Raw genomic sequence first — 13165 nt, 5'->3', positions numbered from 1 at the left:
CCACATACTAGCTGGTAATACCTCATAGTACCTCAGTGTCCATATTTGTAAAGTGGTAGTAAGGATAGTGCCAACTATGAGAACTATGCTATGAAAGACTAAAAGCTACTTAGTACAGTATCAGACACGGTACCAACACTGTCAATGCTTGTGGTTGTTATACAGTCCATGTTGGTTATCACTGTGCAAAAATCAGGGTAGAAGACTGTGTAGACAGCTAACTCAGTGGGAAGATGGGGGAGCAAAAGAGGAGGAGGACAACAAGGAGGAGGAGGAAGACGACAACGACGAGGAGAAGGAGGAGGAGGAGGAGGGGTGGTGGAGGAAGGAAATTTTTGCCAGTCCTGGGGCTTAAACTCAGGGTCTGGGCACTATCCTTGGACACTTTTTGTTCAAGGCTAGTGATCTGTCACTTGAGCCACAGCACCACTTATGTGTATGGGGTACTGAGGAATAGAACCCAGGGCTTCATGTATGCTAGGTAAGCACTCTATCACTAGACTATATTCCTGGTCCCTTGGAAGGGCCTTTTTGGGCAGAATAGTCTCCCACCAAGAAGTTACAGGAGTGGAAAACCCATCATATGCCTATGCTGTATGTCAGAATCCCCCTATCAAATGAACAGTGTAGAATAAGAAGGAATAGCCTTTATGAGTATATCTTACAAATTGGGCATGGTAGTGCATACTTCTAATGACAGAATTCAGTAACATAAAGAAGAAAGATGGTGTGTGAAGTTTAGCCTGACCAAAACAGCAAGTCTTATTACCCTTCCCTGTCCCCCCAAAAGATTCTAGTCCAGCCCATTCCTCTTCCAGCTTTGGCTGTAGAAGCTTCATACCATGTGACCCTCACTGTTTTCTACCTGACTATTTTCTTCCAACTATTTTTCACATTGGTCTTATGACTTGGGTTTTCTGCTCATCTAGCTGTTGGTATGAAAGTGTAGTCCAGCTGTTTATCTAGCTGCAGCTATTAAGTTCTACTCTAGCTAGGAAGAATTCTTCTCAAGATGTATTTGCCAAGGAAAACTATTTCCTGTCTCTCCCTGAGAAACCTCCACAGAAAAAGACATCAAGACCCATTGAGTTCTCCTATCTATCCCTAACACTTAAAAGGCTTTTCATGAGGAAAGGATTAATTGCCCATCTAACACAGGAAATTTATACAGAGTAACAAGCAGTTGATGTTAGGAACAAACTCAGCTACAATTGATTCAGTGTCCTTCTTTTCTAGTTGGAATTGGTTCACAACAAGGGACAAAGTATTCTGTCTGCTCAGCATTAAGGAAAGACATTGTTTCTTCTTGTGGGAGAGAGGGGGATTCTCTCCGAATCCGAGCATCACAAAAGATAAAGATGGACAACCAAATAATCTGTACAACATTTGGTAGACAAGTTCATCTTCCACAGAACAAGCAGAGTCAGGAAGTAAAGACAAATCTTCCACAAGACAAACAGAAAGCTCCCATCAAAATCCCAACAACGTGGGGTACTGATAGCCTGTAAATCTAGCTACTCAGGAGGCTGAGACCTGAGAATTGAGGTTCAAAGCCAGCCCAGGCAGGAAAGTCCACGAGACTCTTACCTCCAATTAGCAACTAGAAAACCGGAAGTGACACTGTGGCTCAAAGTAGTGGAGCACTAGCCTAGAACAAAAGACCTCAGGGACAGCACCCAGACCCCAAATTCAAGCTCCATGATCAACAAAACAAAACAAAAGAAAACCTACCACAATCCCAACAATATTCTTCTAGGATATATAGAGAGCAGTCCAAAGATTCATATGGAATAATAAATGACCTCAAGTAGCAAAACAATCTTATTAGGAAGAACAGTGTTGAAGGGTTATCAATATCCAACTTCAATAGTATCATGCCATAGTAATTTAAAAAAACAGCTTGGTACTGGCACAAAAATAAGCTGGAGAACCAATAAAATAGAATAGAAGACCCAGATATGAAACCAAAAAACTCTAGCCATCTAATATTTGATACAGAATCCAAAACATGGAAGAAAGACAGCCTCTTCAACAAATAGTGCAGGAAGAATTGGCTATACATATGCAGAAAACTGAAGTTAGATCCTGATGTATAACTCTGCACCAGAATCAATTCAAAATGGATCAAAGACCTGAATGCAAGACAAGATACCCTGAAGATATAATAGGAAGGGATAGGAAAAATACAGGTTTTTAAGGGTCCTTGGCACACTTTGAAACTTCCTAAGTGTTTATTCAGAACCACAACAAATCAAATAAAGACTGGATAAATAAGACTGATTAAAAAAAAAAGATTTTTCTCATGGCAAAGGATAAAGCTAGCAAGATAAATAGAAAGCCCACAGAATGAGAGAAGCTCTTTACTAGCTATGCATGAGACAAGGGCCTTATAGCTTAAATATCCTTAAAGCTCAAAAAATGGAGCACCCAAAAATAAACCCTCAAAGGAACATCAACTCAGTTAGTAAATGGGCTAGGACTTAAAGAGAGGCTTTTAAAAGCAGAATGGCCAATAGACACATGAAGAAATCATCTCTGGCCATAAAAGAAATACAGTCAAAATAGCCACTATCAAGAACACAAATCTTAACAGGTGCTAGAAGGGATGTGGCCAAAAGAACACTATTGCACCCTTGGTGGGATTGTAAACTTGCTCAACTACTTTGGAAATCAGTATGGGGGTTCCTCAAAAGACTAAACATGGCGCTTTCCTATGCCCCAGTAATTCTACTCTTGAGCATTTATTCAATAGTACACAGATAGTGCTACACTACAACTACCAACACAACCATGTACATTGTAACATCGTTTATAATAGCTAAGATATGGAATCAGTCCATATGCCTCTTAGTGGCTGAATGGGTAAAGGAAAATGTTATATATATACATAATGGAATTCTATGCTTCCATAAGAAAGAATGATACTGCACCATTCGTTAGGAAATAGAAAGACTTAGAAAAAGTGATATGAAGTGAAGTAAGCCAGAATCAAAGAAAACATAGGTTGTGTGGTCTCTCTCATTTGTTGTAACTAGAGTGTGCCTATAAATAACACACTGCTTGTAAAAGACAAAAAATTATACTTAACATGGTAATTAACACAGGACTCTAGACAGTCACCCAGTGAGACCAAAAGATGATTTTTTAGGAGAAGATCACAGAGGCTCAATAGTTATGTGCATGTGATTATATAAAATGAACTCCAAGAAATGGAAATAAGTTTTTCTTGTGATTTTGCTTTTTTCTTCCTCTCCTTTGTCACTGTTTCTTATTTCTGAACCTTTTATCTTGTATATAAGTTTATCTGTTTTGGAAAGAGCAAGGGGGAGCACGGAAATAGTGAGACAAAGGGTGAAAAAATGCAGCAGTGATACTCACTAGATACTATGCTGAAAATTAACTACACAGCTTGTAGGCTAGGGCAGTCAGGAGGGGAAAACTGGGAGAAACGGAGGCAAGATGTGACACTGTTCAAAAGTAAATGTACTCATTAGCTAACATGTAACTGTAACCTTTCTGTACCTCACCTATAAAAGCGCAATAAAGAAAAGAAGAAAGGAAAAAGTGAAAGCAGGAGGAAAGAAGTTAGAGTGGACTATACAGGTGCCCTTACCTGTGAGGATCCAGACAACTATGGGCTAAGTTGTATCCTTTTTTATACAAGTATTTGAAGTATACAATTATACTTTAAGTAAAAGACTCAATAAAGTACTAAAGAATACTGAATGCATTAAATCTATGCATGCTGTTTGAAATTTTAGAGTAATTTACTATATGGACAGACTACATATTAGTTTAAAAATTATCTAGCATTTGTGAATTCTATGAAATGAAATAATAAAATATGTTAGTGGTAGTTTAGGAAAAATACTGTTCATCCATAAGAAAAAATAAGGCACTGACAAGCTACAATGAGAATTAGCCTCTGAAACAAAGGAAATCAGACACAACAGGCCATATTACATAGGACTTTATTTCTGAGAAATGTCTGGAATAGAAAGTTCACACAGTCAAAGCAGATCAGTGTGTGACTCTTTGCAGGAAGGTGGGCATCAAGAATGGTGGTTTAATGAGTTCTAGAGCTGGAGCTATGGAGAATGTTTGGGAACTTGATAGAAATGGTGGGTGTGCAGCACTGTGAATATACTAAATATCACTATGGCTTTAAAATGACTTACTTTATATGAATTTCACCTTAATGGAAACCTTAAGGAAGATTAGAGTTCGATTTTAAATTAAAAGTTAGTACATTTCATAGCATTTTTTTTAAAGCTCTGCATGACTTTTTTTTGTAGCAAAACCACTTCCAAGGGTCATAAAGCAGAAATACTTTTTGTTTTCAAAGAGGACTGTGGGGGCTCTTGGTAGAGTCAGGCTTGTGGTGGGGCAATGATGGGTGTGTTCTTCCATACTCTGGGTGACATGGTTTATCACTCTGGCAAGTCCAATTTCATAGTTCACTCAAACAAAAGGGAGAATTTGATAAAGCAAATAAAAAAGTAATTAATGTATTCTGGGGAGTCGTCTAGTCTTTCTTTCTCCATGTGGTAAACTTGAATTCTATTCAGGTGGGATGACATCTCTCAAATGAACTAACCCCCAGGAAGAATATTCTGCAAAAATTTTGTGATAAATCTTACTTAGATAGTGATTAAGCCTTCTAGGCATATGTTCGTATGGTCCGTTAGAAAGTGAATACTAAGTTCCTGGTAAGTTCACTTTAACTACAGAGGTCTGCTAGTTTGGACTCAGGAAGCTGATCGTAGTGGTAGTGAAAGAGGTTGAATGTTTCTGGATTTTGAAGGAGAGAACAAATTCCTCCATGTATCTCCTATTCCTGGCATCTACAGAGTGGGAACTTCAGTTCAAGTATAAACTGTGAGGTATAGCTAGAAACAAAGAATCCTTTGCCAATGAATACATGTTTGACCCCAAGAAAAATGACTACTCCAACACAGGCCAGGAAGAGACACTAGCAGCTTCGATTAGATTTTTACTAACTTTAGCAAGTTAGTCTGAAGTTTAATTTATAGTAGCCAAGTTTAATAAATAAAAAATATTTGTACCCTTTTCATTTTCAACTTATGATGAATATATATATATACACATATGCATGGATATACTTAGGCTAAAAAATCTGAAATCCAGACAGGCATTGGTAGCTCACATCTGTAATTCTAGCTACTCATGAGGTTGAGATCTGAGAGTCCTGATTTGAAGCTGCCCCTGGGGGCAGAAAAGTCCTGGAGACTCTAATTTCCCATTAACCAGTAAAAACCTGGATGTGAAGGAGTAGTAACTTTGAGTGAAAAAATAACCAGAGTTCAAGCCTCAGTATCAGGACACACACACACACACATGTCCAAACTTAACTAAATATATTGTATTTTTATCTGATAATTCTAAGTGTGTGTGTGTCTGTGTGTGTGTCTGTGTGTGTTAAGGGGGAGAAGCTGAGGTTCAGAGATATAGTCCCCCGTGGTAAAAGAGAATCGTTGTTCACTTACCCTAAAATACAATAAAATAGAAAAAAAAATGTGGTGTGAAACATTGGGTTTACTTTATTCTGATTCTTCTGTCTCCTGAACTGTCTCTATCTTTCTTGCCTTGCAGCTACATAACCTCCTCTGTCCCCATTTTGACAATCATCCTCTTGGTTTATGTCCTCCCATGAACCTGTTTCCTTCTCTCTGTTTTCTTATCCTGCCCCTGAGGTTTAATTTTGTTTAGGAGTCTTCTCAAAACAAAGCAGAAAGTAAATGAGAACTGTCAACTTACTGCAAGCAGGGCCAGGTAGAGTTAAAGAGACAGTGAATACAGGAAGCAAAGGAGAAGAGGGAAAAAATTCTTTTATTTGTCTCTTTGTCATATATCACAGAATGCTGGACCTGCTGTGTCTGTGATATTTACTGTGGAAACAGGATTTGTGTAAATTGGATAAGCCACTTGACCTGAATTTTTTTCAATAATAAATAAAAATAATCTCAACCTAGAACTGCAAGTAGGTTCTAAGGAGAAAAGGATATGAAAGTAGTTTTTAAAAGATGATAAGGGTTATGATTGTAGGAATTTGTTTCTTCTTGCAATAATACAACTAATGCAGGCTTTGAAGTCTTTGCAGAAGAAAGTGTCAACATAGTCTTTCCCCAAATTCTAAATATAACCCCTGTTCTAAAGTATTTTTAACAGTGATAAAAAAAAAGCTTAATCAAGGTTCTAGGACCTTCCAGATTCCTTGAATTGTTCTCTTGAGGAGAACAGGGATGGCCGGGGGGGGGGGGGGAAACAGTGATATTTCCTTTTAAAATCCATATTTGAGACTCTGGGAAATTACAATGTTTCTGGGGCCTGAAAAGAAATATTCTGGAGCTAAACACCAGGAAACTTCTATCAAAACACAAAAAGAAAGTGACAAATTGCCTTATAATATGCAGAGAAAAATGCATTTGAATGATCATCTTAAAAGACTTTTTTAGAGAGAAAGAATAACACATTTATAGATGTCAAGTCGGAGGGTAGGTGATGTCTGCCTTCTTCTTTTAACTGTTCCCAGAAAAGAAAACTTCGGAGACCCAAAAGATGCCGAAGAAGTGTCTTTCTTTATCTCGGTGGCTCTTTTGGATTTTCTCTTTTCACAGAGCACCATAATGCTAATGCTTACAGTCATCATCCATGCTGGATTTCTGGTGCTAATATGTTTTCTCATTCTGATTTTAAACCATCTTTCTTTAGCTGGGTACCTGTGGCACATGCTTGCAATCCTAGCTACTCAAGAGGCTGAGATTTGAGGATCGTGGTTTAAAGTCAGCTTGGGCATGAAAGTCTATGATAAGAGTTTCTTACTAACCCAAAAACATGGAGACATGGCTCAAGTGGTAGATTACTAGGGGCAGAGCTCAGGCTGTGAGTTCAAGCCCTAGTAATAGCGCGCACACACACACACACATACACACACACCCTCTTGTGGTCTCCTGTTTGCAACATTATGGATGGAGCTATATTGTCTACTTCTTTATAGTTCTTTATGTTCCTAGATCCCTTGCATTTTCACCTGGCTTTTTCTTTACTTCGCATAAAAGGGGACAGACATCTTTGGAGCCCTTGTTGGAGACACTCCACTTAACACCATTTGTCAGCAAAGAATTAGATCATGAGTGTCAAAGGAGTTGGAGAGACATCATATTCCAGGGATTGGGTAAAATGATCTGTCCATAGATGAGGAAGAATCTAATGTCTACTCTTTCTAAGTGAAAGGAGTTAAGCTTTCCTACGTATCATATGAACTGACACCACCCTCTGCTTGTTCCACCCAGTCATTTGTCACCAGTGATATAAGCCAAGTATCCTAGAAAGAGTAGTTTCCACAGTGAGTTGGCCTGGACAATGAATGGTCCCATTCTTATTCCTTCTATAAATAGAATTCTGTAATGATGCTGCAATTTGCATATAAATTTACATGGTTTTGCAGATTGTGTTATTTAGTTTTAATCCACAAAATGAAGAAGTCCCTTTATGATATTCTTGTAGAAAGACTTAGGAGTTGAATTTTAATAATAAGAGCATAAGGAAATGAGGTGTTTGCAATATTGATACATTGTTTTATTTCTGGGGCTCAATTTCAGCAAAATTATAGGTGAGGACACTGATGGTCTAAAAAAAGGACATGTTTCTCCTTTAAAAGAATATGTTTCCACTGGTGAAAAAAACAAGAAATTTTATTTTGAAGTATTATTTTTCCTTGTTGGATCATGTCTGTAATTCCAATTATGCAGGAAGCAGAGAGCAAGAAAATTGAGGTTTGAGGCTAGCTTAGGCAAAAGGTTAGTAAGACCCATCTCAAATCAATAAGTGAGGCATGGCAGCATGCACATGCTATCATAATTACATGAGATGTATCAATACGAGGCTCTCAGACGAGGCTAGCCCTGGGCAACACCGTGACAATAATTAAAAGTTGACGAAGGTAAAGAGGCTAGGAACATGACTCAAGCAAACCTGCTTAGCAAATGTGAAACATTGAATTCAAACCCCAGCACCACCAAAAATATAACTAAACAATTATATATAATTATATGAAGTATATGCACACATACAACTATAGCTATATTAGTAGGGGAACAACATGTAAACGTGACTACAGATGTTTTGCAATTCCAAGTTCAAAGAATATTAATAAGTCGGTTAAAAAATGACCACTCACTGGATGAGAACCAGTGGTTTACTAGAACCGGCTCTTGTAAATTCATGAACATTTGCTGGCATGCACAAGACCCTGGATTCAATCGCCAATCCTGCTAAATAAACTAACAAACAAGAGATACATGATCCAGCAACTACCTCTTGGGTGACTGAAACTGAGTCCCATCAAGAAACTCTGGAAAATGACACAGAACACACATCTGAACCATCCCAGCCCAGAGTAGAGTCACAGTTAAAGAACTGTTCCCAGGAATCAATACAAATTGGCCTTACATTTAGAAACACATGATAACGGCGAGAGAACCAGAGCTGGCAGAGACTTGAAAAGCTGATGGATAACTGGAAGTTTATTTTTGAAATTCTGAAATTTCCTTCAGGAATTTTACTCCATAAAGCATTGACAATCAAGTAAATTTAATGTGGTTGTCATCTGGCTTGTAGTTGTAGCTGTTAAAGAGTGTGCTACCTGTTGTGTTGGGAAATAAATTGTAGGAAAGCCAGTGCAGGAAGAGATTTGAATGTTCATTGAGGACAAAAGATAGTGGGAGCTCAGGCTTGGATAATAGCCACAAAAATGGAGAGAAATAGTGCTGTGAAGGTTAAATCAACAGTATTAAAAAGACTGAGTGAAAGAGGAAATCAATAGTGTTTCTTAGGCTTTTGACTTGAAAAACTGAGAAAAGTGGAAGTGCTATTTCTAATTCTGGAAAGGCTGCAGAGGTGAGGTACTCATTTGAGGGTAAAAAAAATCACAAATTCTGTTTTCTACATTTTATATTCAAGATGTCAGTTAGTCACATAAGTGAAGCTATTAAGTAGGCAGTTAAAGCTATAAATCCAAACTTTAGTGAAGTCTGGCTTGAGGTATAAATTTAGGTTTTAATAACATTAATTTAGGTGTCAAATGAAAGATATTATTTAAAGCCAGGAAATCAAACTTTTAGTTTTAATACTGTTGTGGAAAAGATTTCTACTCCAGTCCCAGACATCTTTCAATTGACACTCCAGAACCACCCTCTTCTTCTTCCTACTCTATTTTTTGCCTCACAGGGGTTGACATGGGGCTTTGGCTCTGTTGTGCATTGCTATAATAAAACATCTGATGCTTGGAAATTTATAAAATAAGTATAAACTTGGCCTCACAGTCCTGATGGAAAGAGACCCAAACAGCATGGCCACAGTATCCCATTGAGAGTATGTACCCTGGCTGCCTCATGAAGCAGCAGAGAAACAGGAAAGGAATAAACTATAGGCAAAAGAGTCCCAGGGTTTAGTGTGGCCTTGCTTTCTAACAATCTGTTCCTCAGAGAATGGACCCAGTCATATAAGACTTTACACACTCCTTAAAAATGGACATGAGCCCCTTCTGGGGTTCCCCTCATGATTAGATCATCTGTCACTAGGTCCCATCTTCTAAAATTTCTACCACCTCCATCCTGTTAGATTGGGACAAAACTATGAATGAATTCTGTGGGATACATCGCCTCCATGCTATAGCAATATGTATGGACATCAGTGACTTATTATCTGGCTCTTATTAGGAATTCACCCATAGGAAAATTTCACCTGCCTCCCTCCCTCTCAGGATATGAGAGGAAAAGATGAGGCAGTTCATTGGCTGCCACTGTCTGGAGCCATGCCAATCAAAAATCACTCTTGGGATGATTTTCTCTGCTTCCTTTTCTCCTGTTTTCCCTTTCAGACTGGGGTGTGGATGGATCACAGCTCTTCTGCAGTAACCCCTTGGGTTGCCTACACTCAAATTATACCTTTGTAGATAGTTCATTTATTGGACATTCCATTAACCTTATGTTAACTATGCTATAGATTTCCTCTTGGGACAATGAATAACATATCCGACCTTTTTCCTTTTGAGAATCACCCCCATACAATGAGAATCATAAAAACTCTCCATCATGACATTGATAACCCTAAACAATACGGAAATATAAGTAAAGAAATATAAATGGCTTGATAAAGCTTTGCAAAGCTTAAATTCAAAGTAACACACAATTTGGAAGGATAAAAACAGATAGTTTTAAAGGCTCTATGCAGTATTCATGTCCCTATTTCTACTTCAAATCCAAGACACTCATTCTCATCTGTTTGTGCCTAAGATGAGAGATTATTCTCTGGAGAAATTGAACTAGAGAGCATATCATTTGGAGTGGACAGGTGGAGGCTCTAAAAGGAGTCTATCTGGGAAAAAAATTATAATGAATCCATTTCCTAACACATTATGTAGGCAAGTCTCTATAGTGGCATTTTACATTTCTCTGATTGTATGACTAGCCTAAGGATAGAATCAAAGACTATTAAGTACACAAAACTATGACTATATTTTTAATTCCAGGTGAAACAAAAATTTGTGTAAGAAAATAGATGTAGTTATTATAGCTTAGTTGGATTACTAATGAAAAGAATATATATGTTCAGAATACTGAAACAGTACTATGATAGGGAAAATGGCAGCTTATCTCTCAAGAATATAGTACTTTATAGTTCACTATTATACTTAAAATGATCAGTTCTGTATTGAGTCTGAGCTTTACCATGAAGGTGAATAGCCTAGCTGATGCTTGTTTCTGCTGTCAGTGAGAAGGGTTAAGTTTATCTAATGTTCCCTTGCTGGTGCTAGATTTATGGTAGGTATTTTTTGCCAAGTTTAAAGTGTTTTCTTCTTGTATTGTTTTCATACAAGATATTTTTATGATTAACAGAAATAGGAGTTGACTTTGAATGGATTTTAAAGCATAGATCCATATCAACTTCCTCATTTGTTAATGTGGAACATTATAAGAGATTTTCTGTGATATTCATGGTACTAAGTCATATAATGTGGGATTGCACATTTACTTTATAATATATTATTTAGGATACCTAGGGTTCATTTGTGGTCATGTTACTTTTGTTCTATCTGTACCGGTACAATAAGTTGGAAGGCTTTATACATCTTTCCCTGTTCCTGGAAAGGTTTACATAATGTAAGAGTTATTTGTATCATGGGGTTTGCCAGAAGTCACATAGAAATTGTCTGAACCTGAGCCTTTTAAAGGATGGATATTTGATTATCTGCAAAATTACAGCTTGAGTGCTGTCCCCGAGCTTCTGTTCCTCAAGGCTACTTATTACTCTACCTCTTGAGCCACATTGCCACTTCCAGTTGTTTCTGTTTATATGGTAGTGAGGAATCAAACCCAGGGCCTCATGTATGTTTGGCAAGCACTCTACAACTAAGCCACATTCCCAGCCCTGTTGTCTTTCTTTTATCTCTCTTACCTTTATAAGAAATGCTAAAAATGTGTTTATTTTATTATTCTTTTAAAATAATTCAGTTGTTTTTATGTTGATCAAGACTTCTATATTTTCTGTTTCTACTTTCATTTTGTATTTCCTCTTTGTATTTTCAAGGTTCAAGGTTCATTCAAGATAAATGGTTAATTCATTTATTTCTACTTTTCACATTTTATTTAATACACATTCCAAATACCTTGTATTATTAATTATATTCCAGTCTTACAATGGTACTCACTGGATGCTATGAATTGTACAACTTATGTGTGGGGAGAGAGCTAAAATGGAGAGAGGGCAAGAGGAGAGATGCTATTGTACAAAAAGAAATATATTCCTTACCTGACTTATGTAACTGTAACCCCTCTGTATATCGCCTTTATAATAACGATTTAAAAACATTGCTAGGTAAGGAAAATGTAGAAATTATTCTCAAGAGTACTTGAATTTCTATTTTCACCTAAGAATCATCTGAGGACATAACAGTGTGAATATACCTAACACTGCCGATGTATATGCGACTATGGTCACATGTTCTTCCTTGATGTCCTGGATGACTTTGACCATATGGACAAGAAGTTGATGGTGCCAGAGGCATTGCTGATTATCTTGAAGAGCTGTCCAACCTCTCATAGTTTTGATGATATAAACTATCTGGCCTTGCAAGTGATCCTTGCAAGGATCACTTCACTATCTCCATGATAGTGAAGACACTAACAGGTTCTACAACATATTCATCACCAATTTTACCACCCCTCCCCACCCCTGCTGCCATTTGACGTTGGTTGGTGAGAATCTCACTCCTAAAATATGGATCTCACTCCCATTGATGTCAAGCTTCCTGATGTTATCCCTGACTCTGCCTTGGAACTTGCCATGGGCAGCATGACACAGGAATGTAGCCCATGAAGTTGTACTTAAGGAAAGGGGTCATTCATAGTGGCAATCAGCTTTGGTAACCAGGAATCAAATATGGCCAGATATATCTACTTTGACTTTCATCATTGCCTGGGGGATGTGCTGTCACCATACCAGACCAAGATGATGCTTCTGTCTGTCAGCTATGGAGGAGCAGGGAGTGCCATTCAAGTTCCTCAGTGAGAAGACACAGGCAGAAAGAAGGAAGAAAAGCATCCAGCCCTCAGGGTCAGTGATGGATGAGAGGATAGAATCTTTAAGGTCATAGCTATTTCTATTATGCAGAATCCACTGTCAACAACCTCCAGATTTAACTCTGCACACCTAGAATCAGAACCCAACAATACTGGCACCCAGTCTCAGTGAGGTCCATAGCATGAGAGCTGGGAAAATAGTCCATCTGCAACATTGTAAAGAGTTTTGTCTGTTGGTGTGCATTAAGGCAGTAGGACTGTGAACCAAGCAATGAGCAAGAGTGACAGGCTATAGCTTTCTGGGCTCTCAGCCTCTCAAGGGCTTAAGGGACTTTACTTCCTGAAGATGTGTACAGAGCCCTGCCCTTGTGTCTCAGATGTGTCCCACCTGCTTATCCTTTGAACTTTAGATTGCATTATAAGAGCTAACATTTGCTCATTTGGAGAGAGGCTGAGACACTTCATGACCCATTTCCCTGGCTATTTGAGAAAGGTCTGAGAGTGAAAAGGATTCCATTAATACATGGAGACAGAGCTTCATCTTGCCAACAATATGTTCATCC

The sequence above is a fragment of the Megascapheus bottae genome, chromosome 5, assembly GCF_031878675.1.
Source record: "Megascapheus bottae isolate mThoBot1 chromosome 5, mThoBot2.hap1, whole genome shotgun sequence".
Taxonomy (NCBI): Eukaryota; Metazoa; Chordata; class Mammalia; order Rodentia; family Geomyidae; genus Megascapheus; species Megascapheus bottae.
Note: the sequence above shows the minus strand (reverse complement) of the source record.